This window comes from Bos javanicus, chromosome 16 (assembly GCF_032452875.1).
Source record: "Bos javanicus breed banteng chromosome 16, ARS-OSU_banteng_1.0, whole genome shotgun sequence".
NCBI lineage: Eukaryota > Metazoa > Chordata > Mammalia > Artiodactyla > Bovidae > Bos > Bos javanicus.
In genome coordinates this window covers 59,109,741-59,129,894 of record NC_083883.1, presented here as the reverse complement: position 1 = coordinate 59,129,894, position 20,154 = coordinate 59,109,741, and the positions used below count along the sequence as shown (strand labels likewise).

The 20,154-nt window shown below is 41.4% G+C and overlaps 1 protein-coding gene across 2 annotated transcripts in view; it reads left to right on the top strand.

The window, feature by feature from the left end:
• ASTN1 (astrotactin 1) overlaps window positions 1-20,154 on the top strand; it is a 356,850-nt gene that overhangs the window by 10,199 nt on the left and 326,497 nt on the right. The window lies entirely within an intron of this gene.

The window sequence follows — 20,154 nt, the reverse complement described above, 5'->3', positions numbered from 1 at the left end:
ACTATGTGTATCTAGTCTGTAGATCATTCTAGCCCCCTTCCCTTATTTATTCCACTCCAACAGTGAGAAAACCTGATTCCCACTGTCTTCCATCCATTTATTTAATTGTTCTACTCCACTATACATGTATGGAAGTATCAGAATTTCACTTATATCCCCATAGGGAAAAACTTTACCAGCTAGAGTACAGCTCCTGTGTACAGTTCCTTTAGTCTTACAGATCCTACTCATTTCTTTGGTCACTTAGTTACTTAGATCAATACCTTTACTTCCCCTACTCCTGCAGAGAAGTTGTTTCATTTATTTATGAAACGGTTCATGTTTTGTCACATTCTGCATTCCATTCTGGGATCACCCCACCTCCTAAATGATATTTCTTAATTTGTTCTTTTCTCTTAATTTGTCATTTCTTTTCTCTGAACTTTTATACAAAGTTCTATGGGGTTTTAACAAATATACAGTGTCAAACATCCACAATTACATTATCGTACAAAATAGTTGTACTGCCCCACAAAATCCTTCACCTTTCACCTATTCAGCCCTTTCTTCATTACCCCCAAACTCTGGCAACCACTGATCTTTTAGTCTCACTTTGTTTTGCCTTTTCTAGAATGTCTTATAATTGAAATTACACAGTATGTGGCCTCTTCAGACTTGCTCCTTTTACTTAACGTTATGCATTTAAGATTCATTCATATAGATTTTTTATGGCTTGTTAGTTCATTTGTTTTAGTGCTGAATAATATTACATTGTGTGGATATGCCACTGATTGTTTATCTGGTCACCTAGGAAAAGGCATTTTGGTTGCTTCCAGTTTTTAACAATTAAGAATAATACTGCTATAAATATTAGCAGGTGGTTTTCTTGAATGTTGCCGCTTTTTTTGGTTTGTTTTGCTTTTGTAATCTCAATGGAGAGGTTTGAGTCGATTGTACTCCCTAATCCAAATCCATTTTATCATAGATCTGAGAGAGCCCTGCTCCTACCGTGGCTCACTTGTTTTTTGGCTCTCTTTATCCCTGGCAGGCCACAGTCCATAGGGTCACAAAGAGTGGGACACGACTGAACACACATACACAACAGATCCCTACTTCCAATTTACAGCTACTCTTTCTCACAGGCCAGCGTTCTAATTTTTTTAATGTGTATCTTTTCTTAAATTTGTTCTTGTGAAATGTGGATAGTTTTTTTGTGGTCGTGTATTTTTAATTTAACTAAATGGTGATGTGATAGAATGACATTCTGATTCTTACTCTTTTCAGTCAACACTATAGTTTAAGATCCACTCATGTTACTATGTGTGAACACAGCCCAACACTCTAGTCTGTAATTAAATTTCTGCAATAATGATAATGTTCTATACCTGCCTTATTCAATATGGTAGTCCGTAGCCTATGTGTGGCTTTTTAGCATTTGAAATTTAGCTAGGGCTGCTAAGGAACCAATTTTTTCTTTAAAAAATTAAGTAATCAATGTTTAAATAACCTTATGATAGGCTAGTGACCATCATTTTGAAAGTGCATATATAGAACATTTCCATCATTGCAGAAAGGCTAATTGGACAGCATAGGTCTAGCAATCCATGATGGCCATCCACCAGATTTTACCAGTCCATTCAATGATGTATGTCCAGACTGCCTCCAACTTCTTATCTCTATAAATAATTTTGCAGTAGCCATTTTTATGCACATTTCCTCAGAGATCATTGTGAAATTTCTCTGGGATATACAGCAGGAGTAGCGTTGCTGGCTCGTGAGGATTATATACACTTAATTTGACTAAGCACTGTCAGAATGGCTGCCCCACTGTATATTCTCATTAGTAGTGTTTGAGAGTTCCTACATCCCTATACTCCTGCCAACAATTGGCATTGTCCAGTGTTCTAATTTTTGTCAGTCTACTAAGTATAAAGTGATGTGTCATTGTTACTTCACTTTGCATTTTTAGCAGCACTTTAAAACCCTGAGGCACTTATCTCTTTGATTATAATATGGATTACAGAGAAATTGTTTTCTCAAGTGGATGTATATGTATGTCTTCTGATATCACCTCTGTTTTTGTTTAGTTGGATGGTTTTCCAGAAGCTTTTGAATTTTATTTAATTTAATGATTATTTATTTTTGGCTTCTACATCTTAAGTCTTAGGGGAAGTTTATCAAGTGGTCAAAGTATTGGAGCTTCAGCTTCAGCATCAGTCTTTCTGATGAGTATTCAAGGTTGATTTTATTTAGGATTGACTGGTTTGATCTCCTTAGTGTCCAAGGGACTCTGAAGTCTTCTCCAGCACTACAGTTCGAAAGCATCAATTTTTTGGCGTTCTGCCTTTTTATGGTCAAACTCTCAATCTGTACATGACTACTGGAAAGTCCATAGCTTTGAATATATATATATGTGTGTGTGTGTGTGTGTGTGTGTGTGTATTTTTCAACAATTATATTTGTATATATGAAGGCTACTAATGTTTGTATTAATTTTCAACCCCCATTACATTACTAAATCTCTAACCATAGTAGTGTTTCAGTTGCTTCTTCTGAATATTTTAGCTTCATAGACATATCATATGCAAATACTGATAATTTTATATCCTTTCCTTCAGTTTCTTTACCTCTAATTTCATTCTCTTATCTAATTGCACTGGTTGTAACTCCAATATAAGGTCAAAAAACAATGTGATAATGTGAATTCTTGTCTTTTCCTGACTTTAATGGCAACAGCACTGCTGTCTTGCAATAATGTTAATGGCTGTTGGATTAAGGTAAGCAAAAATTACCATATTAAGGACGAATTAAGTGTTTTTTCCCTATTGATAATTTTTTCCTAAAAATTATATTTTCTGTATCTAGAAAGATAATCATGTGATTTTTCTCCTTAGATTTATTAAAAGGATACATTATATTAATAAACTTTCAAATACTGACCTATCTGCATTCATGTAATAATTCTTCCTTGGTAAATGATGCATTATCCCTTTAATATGCTGTTGGATTCTGTTTGCTAATATTTTATTATGAGTATTTGGCTACCTGATGTGAAGAACTGACTCATTGGAAAAGACCGTGATGCTGAGAAAGATTGAAGGTGGGAGGAGAAGGGCATGACAGAGGATGAGGTGGTTGGATGGCATCACCAACTCGATGGACATGAGTTTGAGTAAGCTCTGGGAATTGGTGATGGACAGGGAAGCCTGGCGTGCTGCAGTCCATGGGGTCGCAAAGAATAGGACACAACTGAGCAACTAAACTGAACTGATTTTGCGTCAGTATTCCTAAGTGAGATAGACTTGGGTTTTCTTGTCTTTGTGTGTATAATCTTTTTCAGGATAGGTCATCAATTTTATGATGGGTTTCCCTGGTGGATCAGATGGTAAAGAGTCTGCCCAAATGTGAGAGGCACGGGTTTGATCCCTGAGTTTGGGAGATCCCCTGGAAAAAGAAATGGCAACTCACTCCAGTATTCTTGCCTGGAAAATCACATGGATGGAGGAGCCTGGTGGGATACATTCAGGTGGATCCATCCTTGGGATGGATGGTGGATACATACTTTGTGACCACGGGGTCACAAAGATTTGCACATGACTGAGCCTAGATAGCATATTGAAAAGCAGAGATATTACTTTGCCGACAAAGGTCCATCTAGTCAAGGCTATGGTTTTTCCAGTGGTCATGTATGGATGTGAGAGTTGGACTGTGAAGAAAGCTGAGCACCAAAGAATTGATGCTTTTGAACTGTGGTGTTGGAGAAGACTCTTGAGAGTCCCTTGGACTGCAAGGAGATCCAACCAGTCCATCCTAAAGGAGATCAGTCCTGGGTGTTCATTGGAAGGACTGATGCTAAAGCTGAAACTCCAATACTTTGGCCACCTCATGCGAAGAGTTGACTCATTGGAAAAGACCCTGAAGCTGGGAGGGGTTGGGGGCAGGAGGAGAAGGGGACGGCAGAGGATGAGATGGCTGGATGGCATCACCAACTTAATGGATGTGAGCTTAAGTAAACTCTGGGAGTTGGTGATGGACAGGGAGGCCTGGTGTGCTGTGGTTCATGGGGTCACAAAGAGTCAGACATGACTGAGCGACTGAACTGAACTGAACTGAGCGACTAAGCGACACATCAGTTTTATATTTGATATATTTACACTTTTAATAAAAATAGTTTTCAAATTTCCCTTCTTTGTTTGCTCTAGAATAATTTAAATAGCATTGAAATTATGTATGGGATTTGTAATCTTAATCACTGTACCACAAAGTATAGTGAGTGTAATGAATGAATCAAGAACTGACTACTTTGTTAGTAAACAATGAACAACTATATCAGACAGGATAATAGGGAACTCCTTCTAGAGACAGTGCTCTAAGCTGAGATTCAGAGAATGGTGGGAGTTAGTCTGCTGACTGGGTATTCTGGGTTTGGAAAAGAAATTACCAGCCCTAGAAAATAGAAAGGCTAAAGTGCCAATCCTTTGGCCACCTGATATGAAGAGCCTACTCATTGGAAAAGACCCTGATGCTGGGAAAGATTGAAGGCAGGAGGAGAAGGGGGCGACAGAGGATGAGATGGTTGGATAGCATCATTGACTCAATGGACATGAGTTTCAGCAAACTCTGGGAGATGTTGAAGGACAGGGAAGCCTGGCGTGCTACAGTCCATAAGGTTGCAAAGAGTCGGACACGACTGAGCAACTGAACAACAAAACCAAAGTGGGTGAAAGGAAGTACAGTGTCACATTTGGCACTTATGTCAAAGTTGACAGTCTTTGATTAAAGGGCTATGAAGCTGAGCATGTAAACCGGAGAAGGCAATGGCACCCCACTCCAGTACTCTTGCCTGGAAAATCCCATGGACAGAGGACCCTGGTGGGCTGCAGGCCATGGGGTCACACAGAGTTGGACACGACTGAGCAACTTCACTTTCACTTTTCACTTTCATGCATTGGAGAAGGAAATGGCAACCCACTCCAGTGTTCTTGCCTGGAGAATCCCAGGGACGGGGGAGCCTGGTGGGCTGTCATCTATGGGGTCACACAGAGTCGGACACGACTGAAGCAACTTAGCAGCAGCAGCAGCAGGTAGTTTTTACAATTCTAGGTAGTGAGGGAATACTCACAGTAAATCCACTTATATAGCTCCATGAGGCACCATTCCCACTGAAACTTATGTCCACGCAGCATCACCTGAAGTTGTGCAAAGTCTGTGTACCTTTAGTGGCCTTGACTGATGACTACAGATTGTCCTGTTCTCCCCTAGATATCTACTTTCCCCCAGTTATGAATTCTGAGGATTAAAATGCTCTGACTTATTTTCCTCCATCATTATCTATCCTGTGCCTTGACCTTATTCTCCTTCCCATAGCCCTTCTCCTTTCCTTCCCAGTGTCCTCTAGATGACTCTTTTCAGTAGCACTAATCAGGGATATAACCTAAAAGGGTGCAATGACAAACAGTGGCAATTTTATCAAAAAGTGGATACTTCCTGGATAGTTTCTCAGAATATTCCCCAAACACATGGGAGGAATGGCCATTTCCTATTTTCTTCACTGATGCCTCTGTATAGCCTTAGGGCCACTTTTGATCCAGAGTCTCTTGTGTATAGATCTTATGTGCAGTTTCTTGGAAAGTGAGTGTGTGCCCAGTTGCATCTGATTCTTTGCCATCTTATGGACTCTAGCCCACCAGTCTCCTCTATCCATGGGATTTTTCAGGCAAGAATACTGGAGTGAACTGCCATTTCCTTCTCCAGGGGATCTTTTGGACCCAGGGATTGAACTTGCATCTCGTGAGTCTCCTGCATTGGCTGACAAATTCTTTACCACCGATTCTTTACCAGGTGCCACCTGGGAAGCCCCTGGAAAGTGAGTCTATAGCTTAAATCAGATTTTAAAGGGGGTACTGTAAGTAGGGAAGGAGTTAACCTTCTGGAATGAAGAGACCTTACAAACATGACTTAAAGAAGAAAAGTTTACTGTCAGATGATGGCACTTTCAAGGTGAGTAGTTCAGTTTGAAAGGGCAGCTCCCCTTCCTGCAGTTGTTCAGAAATGCAGAATCCTTTCCTCTTGTTGCTCTTTAAATCCCCAGGTCTTTATCTTTTCTATATATGAAAGCAGGCTCACCAGCTTGTGTGTTTTAGCTCACACAAAGGAGAAGGGCATGAGTTCAGAGTAACAATTTTCTTAGTGTATTTTTTTTTAATTTAAGCAAATGAAGCACAAATTGCACATATCTAGCCTTTTCCCATGTCATTGTTTACCTGAATCAAATCTTGGGAAATGATGCTGGGAAATGCAGTCTTAGGCGGGTGGTTATGTGCTTGAGTTAAATGAGAGAGAGAAGTTAAATGAGAGAGAGAGACACACACACACAGGGAGAGAGAGAAGAAGGAGGGGGGAAGGGAAGGAGGAGAAGCAGGGGTGAGGAGGGAAGGGAAGTCAAGACAAGGCAAAGATTTTTTGGGGGGAAAAAGCAGTCTTTGGCAAAAGGATCTCAAAAACAGTTAACTACCATCCTTCTAGACCCATACAATTCCACGCTCCTTTCAGGATGCACCTCCTTTTTGGAAGGACACAGCTTCAGGTTCGTCACCATCTGCCCCTCCTAGTTGTCTCCACTTACCAGCTTCCTAGACTTCCACCACTGGTTTTGCCCCTCTGGTTTTGCTCTCTTACCCAAGAACATGTCATTAACCATGTAGACCCAGGTCAACAAACCTAGTCTTAGAGGGCAAGACAGTAAATATTTTGGGTTTTTCAGGCCATATAGTCTCCATTGCAACTACTCAAATATATCTTTGTAGGAGAAAAGCAGCCATAGACAATATGTAAATAAGTGGATGTGGCTGTGTTCCACGAAAACTTTATTTTTAAAAGTAAGCAAGTAACTCCCAGACCGTAGTTTGTCAACGCCTGATGTGGACAGTACATCCAGTATCCTATTTTATAATTCAAACCTATATGCAGGTCAGGAAGCAACAGTTAGAACTGGACATGGAACAACAGACTGGTTCCAAATAGGAAAAGGAGTACGTCAAGGCTGTATATTGTCACCCTGCTTATTTAACTTATATGCAGACTACATCATGATAAATGCTGGGCTGGAAGAAGCACAAGCTGGAATCAAGATTGCCAGGAGAAATATCAGTCACCTCAGATATGCAGATGACACCACCCTTATGGCAGAAAGTGAAGAGAAACTAAAAAGCCTCTTAATGAACGTGAAAGTGGAGAGTGAAAAAGTTGGCTTAAAGCTCAACATTCAGAAAACGAAGATCATGGCATCTGGTCCCACCACTTCATGGGAAATAGATGGGAAAATAGTGGAAACAGTGTCACACTTTATTTTCGGGGGCTCCAAAATCACTGCAGATGGTGACTGCAGCCATGAAATTAAAAGACGCTTACTCCTTGGAAGAAAAGTTATGACCAACCTAGATAGCATATTCAAAAGCAGAGCCATTACTTTGCCTACAAAGGTCTATCTAGTCAAGGGCTATGGTTTTTCCAGTGGTCATGTATGGATGTGAGAGTTGGACTGTGAAGAAAGCTGAGCACCGAAGAATTGATGCTTTTGAACTGTGGTGTTGGAGAAGACTCTTGAGAGTCCCTTGGACTGCAAGGAGATCCAACCAGTCCATTTTGAAGGAGATCAGTCCTGGGTGTTCTTTGGAAGAAATGATGCTAAGGCTGAAACTCCAGTACTTAGGCCACCTCACGCGAAGAGTTGACTCATTGGAAAAGACTCTGATGCTGGAAGGGTTGGGTGCAGGAGGAGAAGGGGACGACAGAGGATGAGATGGCTGGATGGCATCACTGACTTGATGGATGTGAGTCTGAGTGAACTCCAGGAGTTGGTGATGGATAGGGAGGCCTGGCGTGCTGCGATTCATGGGGTTGCAAAGAGTCAGACACAACTGAGTGACTGAACTGAACTGAATTCCTTGACTCCTACAACTCCACTGACCATCAAAACTCCCACTTTATTCTCCTATGACAATGGTCACAACCCCTTGTCCCCAGAACTCAGCTCTGAAACTGGCCCCATTCAGACCACAACGTCTTCTTTTCAGCTCTCATGCTTTCCTTTTCCCTTGACTGATCTTTCCTCTTTGCAAATTCACCATTTCATTGATCTTTTTATTTTCTCCATATCTACTGGCATGTTTCTGGCATCTCCTCCTCTTCCTGAAGTGCCTTTTGATCAGAACCCTCAATTTCAGTGCTTCTTGTCATTCTATACCATCTACCAGTTAAGTGTCCAAATGTGGATCAGTTTCCCTGAACCACATGCTTTACTTCTGCCCCCGCACTGAGCGCTGAGATCTCTGTATAAATATTCCCATTTGCATGGATTTGTGGTACTATAAATATCTAGGTTCTAATCTAGTTTGGTTCTAAACATTGCTTACTTTTTATCATCCTTGATAAACTTCTTTCATTGCCCTCAGTGACTATTTCAAACCTTTAATAACACAGTTAAGCTCCCAACTTAATATATACATCTTTATACTTAGCATAAGACCTTGCCTCATGCTTTACCTAAAAAAATTCAGGCTATCAGACATAATCTCTGTACACCTCAACTCTCAAATGTGTAGACCTACTTCCATATTCATTCTTAGCTTCTCATCTCCAACTTCCAGAATTTTCTGAGCAGCTGTTAAGTACCAGTCATGATATTAAGTTCTCAGGATGCAAGGAGAAATGAAAAAGACACAATCCTGTCCTTATAGAACCTAGAATTCTGCCTCTTCTGGGCCCTCACCATATTTTTCATTTGTCTCTTTATAGCGTTTTACTTTTTCTTTCTCCTTTTTCCTCAAGCTTTCCGTCCAGCCTATCAATATATTCATGTCTCTCCTATTTTAAAAAATCATCCGTTTACTTGTGTACCTTCTTAGTGAGTACCTTATCAGTCTCTCACTGATCACAATGGCTTTTGGCTTCTTGTCTACTTCATTGCATTGAAGTTGCCATTGACAGCTAACGTTTAATCCAAGGAATACTCTGCTATTATCATCTTAATGGCCCACTGTTGCATTTGCCACTGCTGATCTTCAATGAAATTGTTCTCCTTTTCATGGATACTGTACAACCTCCTTACAGGTAGGAAGGTGCCTTGTAAAACTTAAAGAAAGCCACTGCAACCTGGGCATAAAAGTAGAAAGAGTTTTTCCAAAATCAGCTGGTGGTAACTTCAAAAGCCTTATTATTTCCCAGTTTGCAGTAGTGTAATAACTCCTAGAATTTGCTGGAGATGCTCAGGATTCTTAGCAAGGCATGCAAAGTACTCTTGATCTGGTTCCTCTGTCACTAGCACCATCTCAAATTAACCTCATATTAATTTAGAATTTTTCCATTGCAAGTAAGAGAAAACTGAAATTGATGTAAATGATAAAAAGGATCCATAGACTTAGGTCAGTAAAAGTGGCCACCGGGCTTTCTTCTTTCAGGGCTCCAGGTGTGTGTCTTTGCAGTTCGGTGGGCTCTGGCCTCTTGGGTGGATACGTCCTTAGACTGGTGGTTAGAGAGCTGCAGCAGTTCTGGGCATCAAATTCATATGGAAAAGTATGGAAATATGTCTGGAGGAAGGATCAGGGTTGCTCCTGAGAGTTCTTTCATAAGAGGGAGAAGGCTGTTGTCTCCTAACACCCCCCCTGCAAGCCTCTCCTTGCAATTCTTTGGCATGAGTTGACTCAGACCTGCCCAGCCCTGTACCAATCTCCTGTATCAAGACAGGAGCAATAAACCAGTCAATAACAGCTACTCAGGGCCCATTCCTGGAGCTGGAATCAAAATTCCAGACTGGATGGGGAGAAGGAAATTGAGGAGGACACCTCAAAGTCACCTCAACAACTCTACTTCCTTCTTTGGGAATGGTGACATATTTTTATCTCTTTAAAATTTCCCCCTAATTCTTTTCAGTATTCTGTATACATCTGAGATACCACCTCCTCTTCTGAGGGTTCTCAGCCCTTTTTTTTTCAAACTTTTTATTTTGGGGTATAGCTGATTAACAGCATTGTCATGGTTTCAGGTGAACAGTGAAGGGACTGAGTCATACGTATACATGTATCCATTCTCCCCCAAACTCCCCTCCCATGCAGCCTGCCACATAACATTGAGCACAATTCCCTGTGCTATACAATAGGTCCTGGTTGATGATCCATTTTAAATATAGAAGTGTGTACCTGTCCATTCCAAACTCCCTAACTATCCCTTCCTCACATCCTTACTCCCAGCAACCATAACTTCCTTCACTAAGTTTGTTTCTGTAAATAAGTTCATTTGTATCATTTCCTTTTAGATTCCACATATAAGGGATGCCATACAATATTTCTCCTTCTCTGTCTGACTTACTTCACTCAGTATGATAATCTCTAGTTCCATCCATGTTGCTGTAAATGACATTATTTCATTCTTTTAAATTCTTTGCCCTTTTCCTGTATTCTCACATGCATACCTATAATACACTATTATTCTAAATTACTTTCTTCCCTGTTTGCTTATCCCATGATATGATAAGCTCCTTAAAGGCAGACAACTTCTTATTCAGCTCAGTATCCTCGGCTTCTAGCACAGTGCTAGTTTGGCATGGAATATGTCCTTTGTGAATGTATGTTGAACTTGGTTCCTCTGAACTTCATGGGCTAATTCCTATGGAGCCTTCAAGTCCAGCTCAGTGGTTCTCAAAGTGTTCCACAGATCTTCCCATGGATTGATGAGGTCCTTTCCAGAGGCTTTTTGAAGTGGAAACTACTTTCCTCATAATATAAAGATCTTATTTGTCTTTTCCAGTGAGTGATGATGGTACATAAGCAGTGGTGGGAAAACCTGCAAACTGCAGATGCCTTAACAGGAATCAATTCATTGACACCAAACCATGCTAGCTGTCACTGCACTTGTCACCACACCTATAGTTTTTATTTTATTTTAATCTGGTTTTGCTAGGGGTATCCTAGATGGAGCAATTTATGAAACAGTGACCCTTGAGTACATGTCCTCTTAATATTCTAACTTGAAAATGGCAAGTATGCGTACAGCACTTATGCTCCAGGCTGAAGCGTGATTATTTTGAGTTGGAAGCTAAACTATTTCCCTTTGTCATGTGCCACAATTTTTGCCTGAAAGAACAGGAAAACTATATTTATTCAGAGTTGGGTACTTGTAATAGAAATTGTAATAGATATTTGGCTGCCATTTTCTTGAAAATGAACAAAGTGTGCTTGGAAAATGACTGACAATATTTGTAGCTAATGGTAAAGTCCAAGCTTTCAAGAGAAAAAATATTTTAAAAACACTCGTAAATGCCACAGTGAACTTGACAGCTTTCCAATACTTATAGACTTTTCTCTGGAGACCAGCACTGCTATTAATGAATGAGAGTTTTTGAAATTGTGTAATGAAATGTGCCAACAGTTGGAAGATCTGTGTAAATCCATTAGCCAATATTTTCGAAATGACCAGTGCCTAATGTTTCAAAACCATGAATGAGTAAAAACAGTATGTTCAGATTTCAACATGGGAATGGGTTTTGCTGAAGCATGAATTCAATGTTCAATGTATGGCTTCTATTTCCAAACTGCAGTGCACCTTTAAGGTAGTATATAGAGTTTTCGTAATATTTTACTGAGGTTTGATATAGTATCAGAGACTGTCCACAATTTTTTAAAGTGGCTATGAAAATACTCCTCCCTTTTCTAACTTTGTCTCTGTGTGGGTAAGATTTTCTTCATCAGTTCAGTTCAGTTCAGTTGCTCAGTCATGTCCGACTCTTTGCAACCCCATGAATTGCAGCACGCCAGGCCTCCTTGTCCATCACCAACTCCTGGAGTTCACTCAGACTCATGTCCATGGAGTCAGTGATGCCATCCAGCCATCTCATCCTCTGTCGTCCCCTTCTCCTCCTGCCCCCAATCCCTCCCAGCATCAGAGTCTTTTCCAATGAGTCAACTCTTCACATGAAGTGGCCAAAGTACTAGAGTTTCAGCTTTAGCATCATTTCTTCCAAAGAACACCCAGGACTGATCTCCTTCAGAATGGACTGGTTGGATCTCCTTGCAGTCCAAGGGACGCTCAAGAGTCTTCTCCAACACCACAGTTCAAAAGCATCAATTCTTCGGCGCTCAGCTTTCTTCACAGTCCAACTCTCACATCCATACATGACCACTGGAAAAACCATAGCCTTGACTAGACGGACCTTTGTTGGCAAAGTAATGTCTCTGCTTTTGAATATGCTATCTAGGTTGGTCATAACTTTCCTTCCAAGGAGTAAGCGTCTTTTAATTTCATGGCTGCAATCACCATCTGCAGTGATTTTGGAGCCCAGAAAAATAAAGTCTGACACTGTTTCCACTGTTTCCCCATCTATTTTCTTCATATACCTTAGCCAAAATAATAAGCCGTGGTGTATTTAATGCAGAAGTATAGATGAGAAGCCTCTTTTATTAAGCTTGATAGTTTAAAAAGTTGCAAAAAAAAATGTATGACAGTGTCACTCCTCTCACTGTTCCTTTTATCACAAACAGTATTTTTTTCATAAAATATATTGTTTATGTTAACATGTAGTGAGTTTCCTATTTTCAAATGAATTAATAAATACTCAAGACATTTCTCAGACTGGCTTCAAATACAGTAAACATTGATAGATTTAACCCACATAAACAAAAAGATCTGTGTTGTTCTCAATAATTTTTAAGAATGAAAAGGGTTGCTGAGACAAGATGTTTGAGAACCATTGATCTACCTCACTGGGCACCTCAACTGGGAACTGACCCTGGCATCCTAGGGAGAATTAATTACCTTTCATATGTGTGGGACCTCACAGGGCACCTCAACTGGGAACTGACCCTGGCATCCTAGGGAGAATTAATTACCTTTCATATGTGTGGGACAGTGCTTGGTTTACAATTTCTGTGATATATCTGTTACCTTCCTTCCTATAGAGTAACATATTAGTTTGTATGCCTGTTTTTTCTAGCCTGTGAGCCTAGTGCTGGTACATGTCGATACTTTAGTGCTGGATGAATGAATGAAAGAAGTTTCCTGGTCTCCTCCTTCTACTCCAGGTGTTTGTTACTGAATTTCAAAGAGCATTTTGTGGTTCCTTTGGAGGGCAGAGCTGTACACACATTATGCACGCGTGCTCAGTTGTGTCCAACTCTTTGCAATCCTGTAGACTGTAGCCTACCAGGCTCCTCTGTCCATGGGATTATCCAGGGACCACTGCTGGAGTTGCTATTGCCTTCCCCAGACACACAGTATAACTTCTACCAATTAGAGGTGCTATGCTTGGCCCTTGTATCCTTCAGCCATGCAGGGAGTTTCTAGAGATCAGGAAGGAAAAGTGATCAGGGGACTAATGGCTGATTCACATTGCTGTATGGCAGAAACCAACACAACATTGTACATTACCCTCCAAATAAAAATAAATTAAAAAAAAAAAGAATCTCTGAATCATGGTGCCTCAATTGCTTTCAAAGGTGCATTTGTTCAGCCACTTTCTTTGGAGTTTTGGATGTACAGTGAGCCTGGAAGATACACTGTTATCATTACCTACAGGTCACAGGGGAGATTATGTCATGAGAGACATATGTCATGAGAGACTATGACATTTAAAGCAACTTAGGCTTATTTCGCAGGGGTCTTGAGACTAAATGCAAAGGGCATGGTTATTGTTTTAGAGCCACATGGAAGAGTTCAAGCCACTCTAATACACAGACTCTAAATCCAAGGTGTTTTCAACTTCATTTGCCACCAGAGAAATAGCTGAAAGTTGATTTCAGATTAAAGCAACCTAGTGAAAAATCCAGCTTTCTTAAATCTTGGTCCTGGACTACTCAATCCTGGGGATTAGATACTTGGAGTCTCAGAGAGGTGGGGATTTAAGGCATTCTGAAAGATTCTAGATCAGAGCTTCACAAACTTTTCCATGGCAGGAGATCTCTAAAAATGATGGTATGTGTCTTCTCATGGCTACAGGTGATGGTTTAGGGACCGTGGCTTATACTAGACCCCATCAGTTACCCTAAGGTAACTGAACATCACAGCACATCTGTAATCCATATGTAGCATACCAATATGATATGAAGGCTTCACAGGTGGTGCAAGTGGTAAAGAACCTGTCTGCCAGGTAAGAGATGCAGATTCTTTCCCTGGGTTGGGAAGATCCCATGGAGGAGGGCATGGCAATCCACTCCAGTATGTTTTGCCTGGAGAATCCCATGGACAGAGGAGCCTGGTGGGCTACAGTCCATAGGATCACAAAGAGTTGGACATGACTGAACTGGGAAATTCTTTTCTAATCTAAAATGTCTTTGTGGGAAGGAAGCACAATCTCATTATACCCTATATGGATTCCTTATGTGAAGTGAGAGATCAGTAACCTTCCTAAGATCTTCCCTGGGACCTGGGTTTGATCCCTAGGTTGGGAAGATTCTCTGGAGAAGGGAATGGCTACTCACTCCAGTATTCTTGCCTGGAGAATTCTATGGATAGAGGAGCCTGGTGGGCTACAGACCATAGGGTTGCAAAGAGTTGAACACCACTGAGTGACTAACGCACACACACACACCCCTCCAGATTGAACCAGTTGCCCCTAAACCACTGGGCTGTTATCCATTGGGTTAAACCAGCTCAGAGATAACACCAAACCTCTGGACTCTTCTCCTGCTTCTGACCTGTTTTGGTCTCAGCTTTAGGTACTGTTCATATTTAGTCCAGTAATCTAGCTTAGAGACCATGCTCCAGAATTTCTCAAGACTTCATCAACAGTAAGTTATACTCTGTGGAAACTTGTAATAACCCATAATTTCCATTGGGACTTTAAAAAGTTCTAGCCAAACCTAAAGGAAAAGAAACTTGACATTTTGTTTACCTGTGGGACTTTGTTCAATGTCAGCACTGCCCAATAAATGATAACTTATTTTTGGGAAATAATGTTAGGCATGCAGAATAGTTGCAAAAATATTAATAATTCAGAGAATGCTCATACACCCTTCACTCAGCTTCTCCTAATTTACATGTTGCTCAAGTGTAATGAATGATCAAAATTAAGAAATTAGCATTCATTGGTATGAGAATATTTTTAGGTGGTACACGGCCTATTGTTTAAAAATATAATATTTATGCATATATTAGAAAATATGCATATTATAAAATAAAATGCATTTCAAACTCATAATTTCACTGATTTTTGTGACAAAAATTCAGATTAAGCAAAAAATTTAAAGTAAATTTTAGTTTAAAAACATGAAAGTGACTACCATTTTAGGTGGTTGGTGGACATGGCAAAATTAAATCAGGAAGATATTACTTGAATGAGTGACATTGGGACTCTCTGTCAAAGTAACTGCATGACTTAGACATTTTAAGAATTTACTTCTGTCTTCCTACTATCTTGGGAGTCACTCCTAGGATGCTGGCTTCCCAGGGCAGGCTTTATGGCTTCTGAGTGCCACCCCTGAGTGATTTGCGCTCTCCATCCAGTAAGCTGACAATGGTCAAGACTAGAATAATGTCCCTGCCCATCTCCATAGCAAAGCTGACTTCCCTAGAATCCTCACATTACAATATAGATTGATGATTATGGTGGTGATGACGGAAGTTAATGTTCTTCCTAAGACTGGACATTGACAAAAACTTGGAAATGTTCATACCAGAGGGAGATTGGAGAGGGAAATGTAAATTATCCAGTTAATGGGTTTTCCCCAATATAAATGCAAAAACTGCCTTCATCTTCAGGTCACCATCTAAATCACATAGCTGCCTGGCAGTTTTATGTTCTCCCAGGTTCTGTGCCGAGGTGATTACTAAGAACTCTGGAGCTGGGTAGCTATTTGAGGAGTTTAGACAGTCATGAGGGCATGCAGAAGGCTAGCAGGACTTGTGTTGAATCTGGAAGGGAATTTGCTGACCACATCTCTCTTCTGAAGTTCAGTGTTTCTTCTCCCTTAGGAGTCAAACTCACTTTAACTAATTTGTCCTGAAGCTCAGCCTTCCTTTTGGTATTTCCTCCTTCCTTTCTCCCTGCTTTCCCAGGCATGTTCTTGTTGCTAGTGAAAGTTAGTGGGACAGAGGGCTTAAATAAGTCCCCCACTTTCCTTGTTGGATTAATCTGTTTGGATTAATCTGTTAAACCTAATCTGTTTGATTAAATCATGACCTCCAGAAATGCAAAAGTACTTTTTGTTATTTTTGAATTTTTTTTTAACCAAAAGGAAAATAGACTCAGTTTCACTGACTTTCGGATGCCCTTGCTTTTCCCCATTTTTATTTTTTATAGAACATCTTGGACATGAAGAGTGACAGTGATGTATAATGGGATATTTGATTGGTAGCTGCCACTTGGCAGCCTTCTGTATTTTTTTTTTTTCTGTTTATATTTGCCTGGCTTTTCAGACCATTCCACATCTTCCAAAGTAACCCTGACACCTGAGCTGTTCAGGAATAACAGAAGGGTTCTGATTTCTAAACATCAAGCATATGTACTGCTGGTCCTCTGTTTCTGCTAGGACTCTTATTTGTTTATTAATTTTAAAAAATCACTTTTTAAAAAAATTTAAATCATTAAAAATCTTTTATTAAAAAAATTATTTATTTATTTTTTAATGTGTAACTTATCACATTACATACAACCACTGGCGTTACAAGTGTCATTTAAAAAAAGACAATGGAAATTTGACGATTGGGCCACATGCTGACTACCTTGCCCAGAATTTGTAAATTTGCTGGCAATGTGTAATGATTATTTTTATTGCTTCAAACAACAATTGCTACAGAATAAATACGACCAAAGGGAGCTGTCAGCAGAGCATGTCTGCATAACCATTAGAGCCGGGGTTCGTGCTATAATGAGGTGCACTGTCTCCTATCGCTGCCGTTAGTCTGGTAGACGCTGATACTGCCCCCGGGACCCATGAGGGGCGTCCAGTAAACTGGCTTATTTATTCCCACAAACTTGGCAGGTAAACCACTACACTTACGTGCCCTGTAATGTCTTGTAACCACGGACACAGTGTTGCGTCATTTCCTACCATCAGGTGAGACGTACTGTATGCAGCTAGGCTCTGGTTATGCCTCCAGATGCCATGGGTGAAATACTTATTGTTGGGGGTGAGTGGACCCAATGAATGACCCTCCTCTTCTTCACCCAAGTTCAGGACCAACTGAGAAGCAGAGATAGGAGGTAGGCAGTTGACTATGAAAGTACCACCTTTCAGTTCAGTCGCTTAGTTGTGTCTGACCCTTTGCGACCCCATGGGCTGCAGCACACCAGGCTTCCCTGTCCATGAACTCCTGAAGCTTGCTCAGTCTCATGTCCATCAAGTTGGTGATGCCATCCAACCATCTCATCCTCTGTCATCTCCTTCTCCTCCTACCTTCAATCTTTCTCAGCATCAGGGTCTTTTCCAATGAGTCAGTACTTTGCATCAGTGGCCAAAGTACCACCTTTATTACTGATAAAACTATGCTGGGGCACATGGCTTAGAGATGGTCAAAAGGCTTGCCTGACATTCTTTCCAGCTAAACTTTCATTCCTGAATGTCAGAAGTGAAGTGAAGTCGCTCAGTTGTGTCCAACTCTTTGTGACCCCATGGACTGTAGCCTACCAGGCTTCTCCGTCCATGGGATTTTCCAGGCAAGCGTACTGGAGTGGGTTGCCATTTCCTTCTCCAGGGGATCTTCCTGACCCAGGAATCAAACCTGAGTCTCCTGCATTGTAGGCAGATGCCTTACCCTCTGAGCCACCAGGGAAGCCTGGAAGTGGAGCTGGCCTTGCTGGAAAGCACAGCAGAGGGTGCACTTTTCTCAGGCCTGCAGACTTCAAACACACACACAGCCAGGCCTGGCGGGGCTGAGTCCTGCCAGCTCAGCTCTTTCCCTGTACTCACCACTCACACCGGGAGTGCTCAGGGAGAGAGAGACCAGCAGTCCTGCCTGATGGAGACCTCTCCCACGCGGAAGAACAGATCCAGTGGAAAAGAGGGTCCCCACCATCCCGGACACTCACTGTGCACCAGGGTCTGTGCTTAACCCGCCACCTCCATGATCTCAACAATCCTATGAAATAACTGCTACTTTACTAAGGCAGAAACTAAGGCTTCACAAGGGTAGTTTCCCCAAGGTCACACAGCTGGAAAATGTGGACACAATTCATTCTTCAGCAATGTTGTTGTTGTTTGGTAGCTCAGTTGTGTCCAACTCTGCATGGACTGCAGCCTGCCAGGCTCCTATATCAGTGGGATTCTCCAGGCAAGAATATCGGAGTGGGTTACCATTTCCTCCTCCAGGGGATCTTCCCAACCCAGGGATCAAACCTGTGTCTCCTGCATTGGCAGACAGATTCTGTACCACTCAGCTACCAGAGAGGCATTCTTTAGCCTATCTGACCCCAAGCCTATGCTCATAACCAAAGGACATGAGAAATCTCAAACATTTTACATTTAATAGGACTTCTCACCTTAGCATATCTGGACACAGAGTGCATTGTTTCTTGGTTTCACTATCCGCTCAATGGGGAAAACAATCCTGACTTTGATGAAAGAAGTCATATAAGGAATACAGAGTATAGGATGATTGTAAACTATAGTTAGCTGGCACATCTGTGGATGCCCATGGACCCCATGTATGGAGGAAGGACACACATTTTAGATGGGGGAGTGAAGGGTGCCCATGCTTTTTGCAAAATGTTCTGTATCTGAGAGCTGCCGCATGCTGGGTAAAGGAGGTTAGCCTTGCTTCCCATAAAGTGGTAAACTGGGGCACTTGTGCTTAATGATTCTTTCACGCACTTGTCCATAAAATATTTATAAGGTATCCACTCTGTACCACTGACTCAATGGAAATGAGTTTAAGCAAGCTCTGGGAGATGGTAAAGGACAGGGAAGCCTGGCATGCTGCAGTCCATGAGGTCACAGAGTCAGACAGGACTGAGCGACTGAACAACAACAACATTCTGTACCAGGAGGCTTGGGGCTGTGTTAGGGGGATGCTTTGATGGGAGAAAGAATGCTCACATGACCTAAAATTATGAGGCTGTAGACACACCCATTGGAGAAGGCAATGGCACCCCACTCCAGTACTCTTGCCTGGAAAATCACATGGACGGAGGAGCCTGGTGGGCTGCAGTCCATGGGGTCCCTAAGAGTCGGACACGACTGAGTGACTTCACTTTCACTTTTCACTTTCATGCATTGGAGAAAGAAATGGCAACCCACTCCAGTGTTCTTGCCTGGAGAATCCCAGGGATGGGGGAGCCTGGCAGGCTGCCATCTATGGGGTTGCACAGAGTCGGACATGACTGAAGTGACTTAGCAGCAGCAGCAGCAGACACACCCATAAAAGGGAAGGTTGTTTAAAAGGCCAGGTGGCACACTGGTAAAGAATCTGTCTGCCAGTGAAGGAGACACGGGTTCAATCCTTGGATCAGGAAGATCCCCTGGAGAAGGAAATGGCAACCCACTGCAGTATTCTTGCCTTGGAAATCCCATGGACAGGGGAGCTTGGTGGGCTATAGCCCTTGGGGTTACAAAAGAGTCAGATGTGACTTAGCGACTAAACACCACCACCAATAGTGTATATATGTCAATCCCAACCTCCCAATTCCTCTCACCCTCCCTTTTCCCTCTTGGTATCCATATATTTGTTCTCTATGTCTGTGTCTCTACTTCTGCTTTGCAAATAAGATCATCTATACCATTTTTTCTAGATTCCATATATATGCGTTAATATACTATGTTTTTCTCTTTCTGACTTACTTCACTCTGTACAACACTCTCTAAATCCATCCACATCTCTACAAATGACCCAATTTCATTCCTATATATGGCTGAGTAATATTTCATTGTATATATGCAAGCTATGGTGGATTCTTGACAGACCTATTTTTAGCTAGCTTAATTCTCATTCTTCTCAAAAACACTCTCATTGCATTAGACTGATAAAACAGCTTTTATCCTACTCACAACACTAATGCTAAATGTGTGGGTATTTTCCCCCACATTGACCAGTTTTTCAACTCCCTGGACAATAGCTGGGTATCCTGCAGTTATGACACTGACTACCTGGAGTTACTGGAAACTCCATAAGTTGAGGGCTCAACCCTGTAAGATCGGCCCCCACAGATGCAGTCGGAAGTCCCAGGTCGTCACCTGTACTTCTGAACAACCA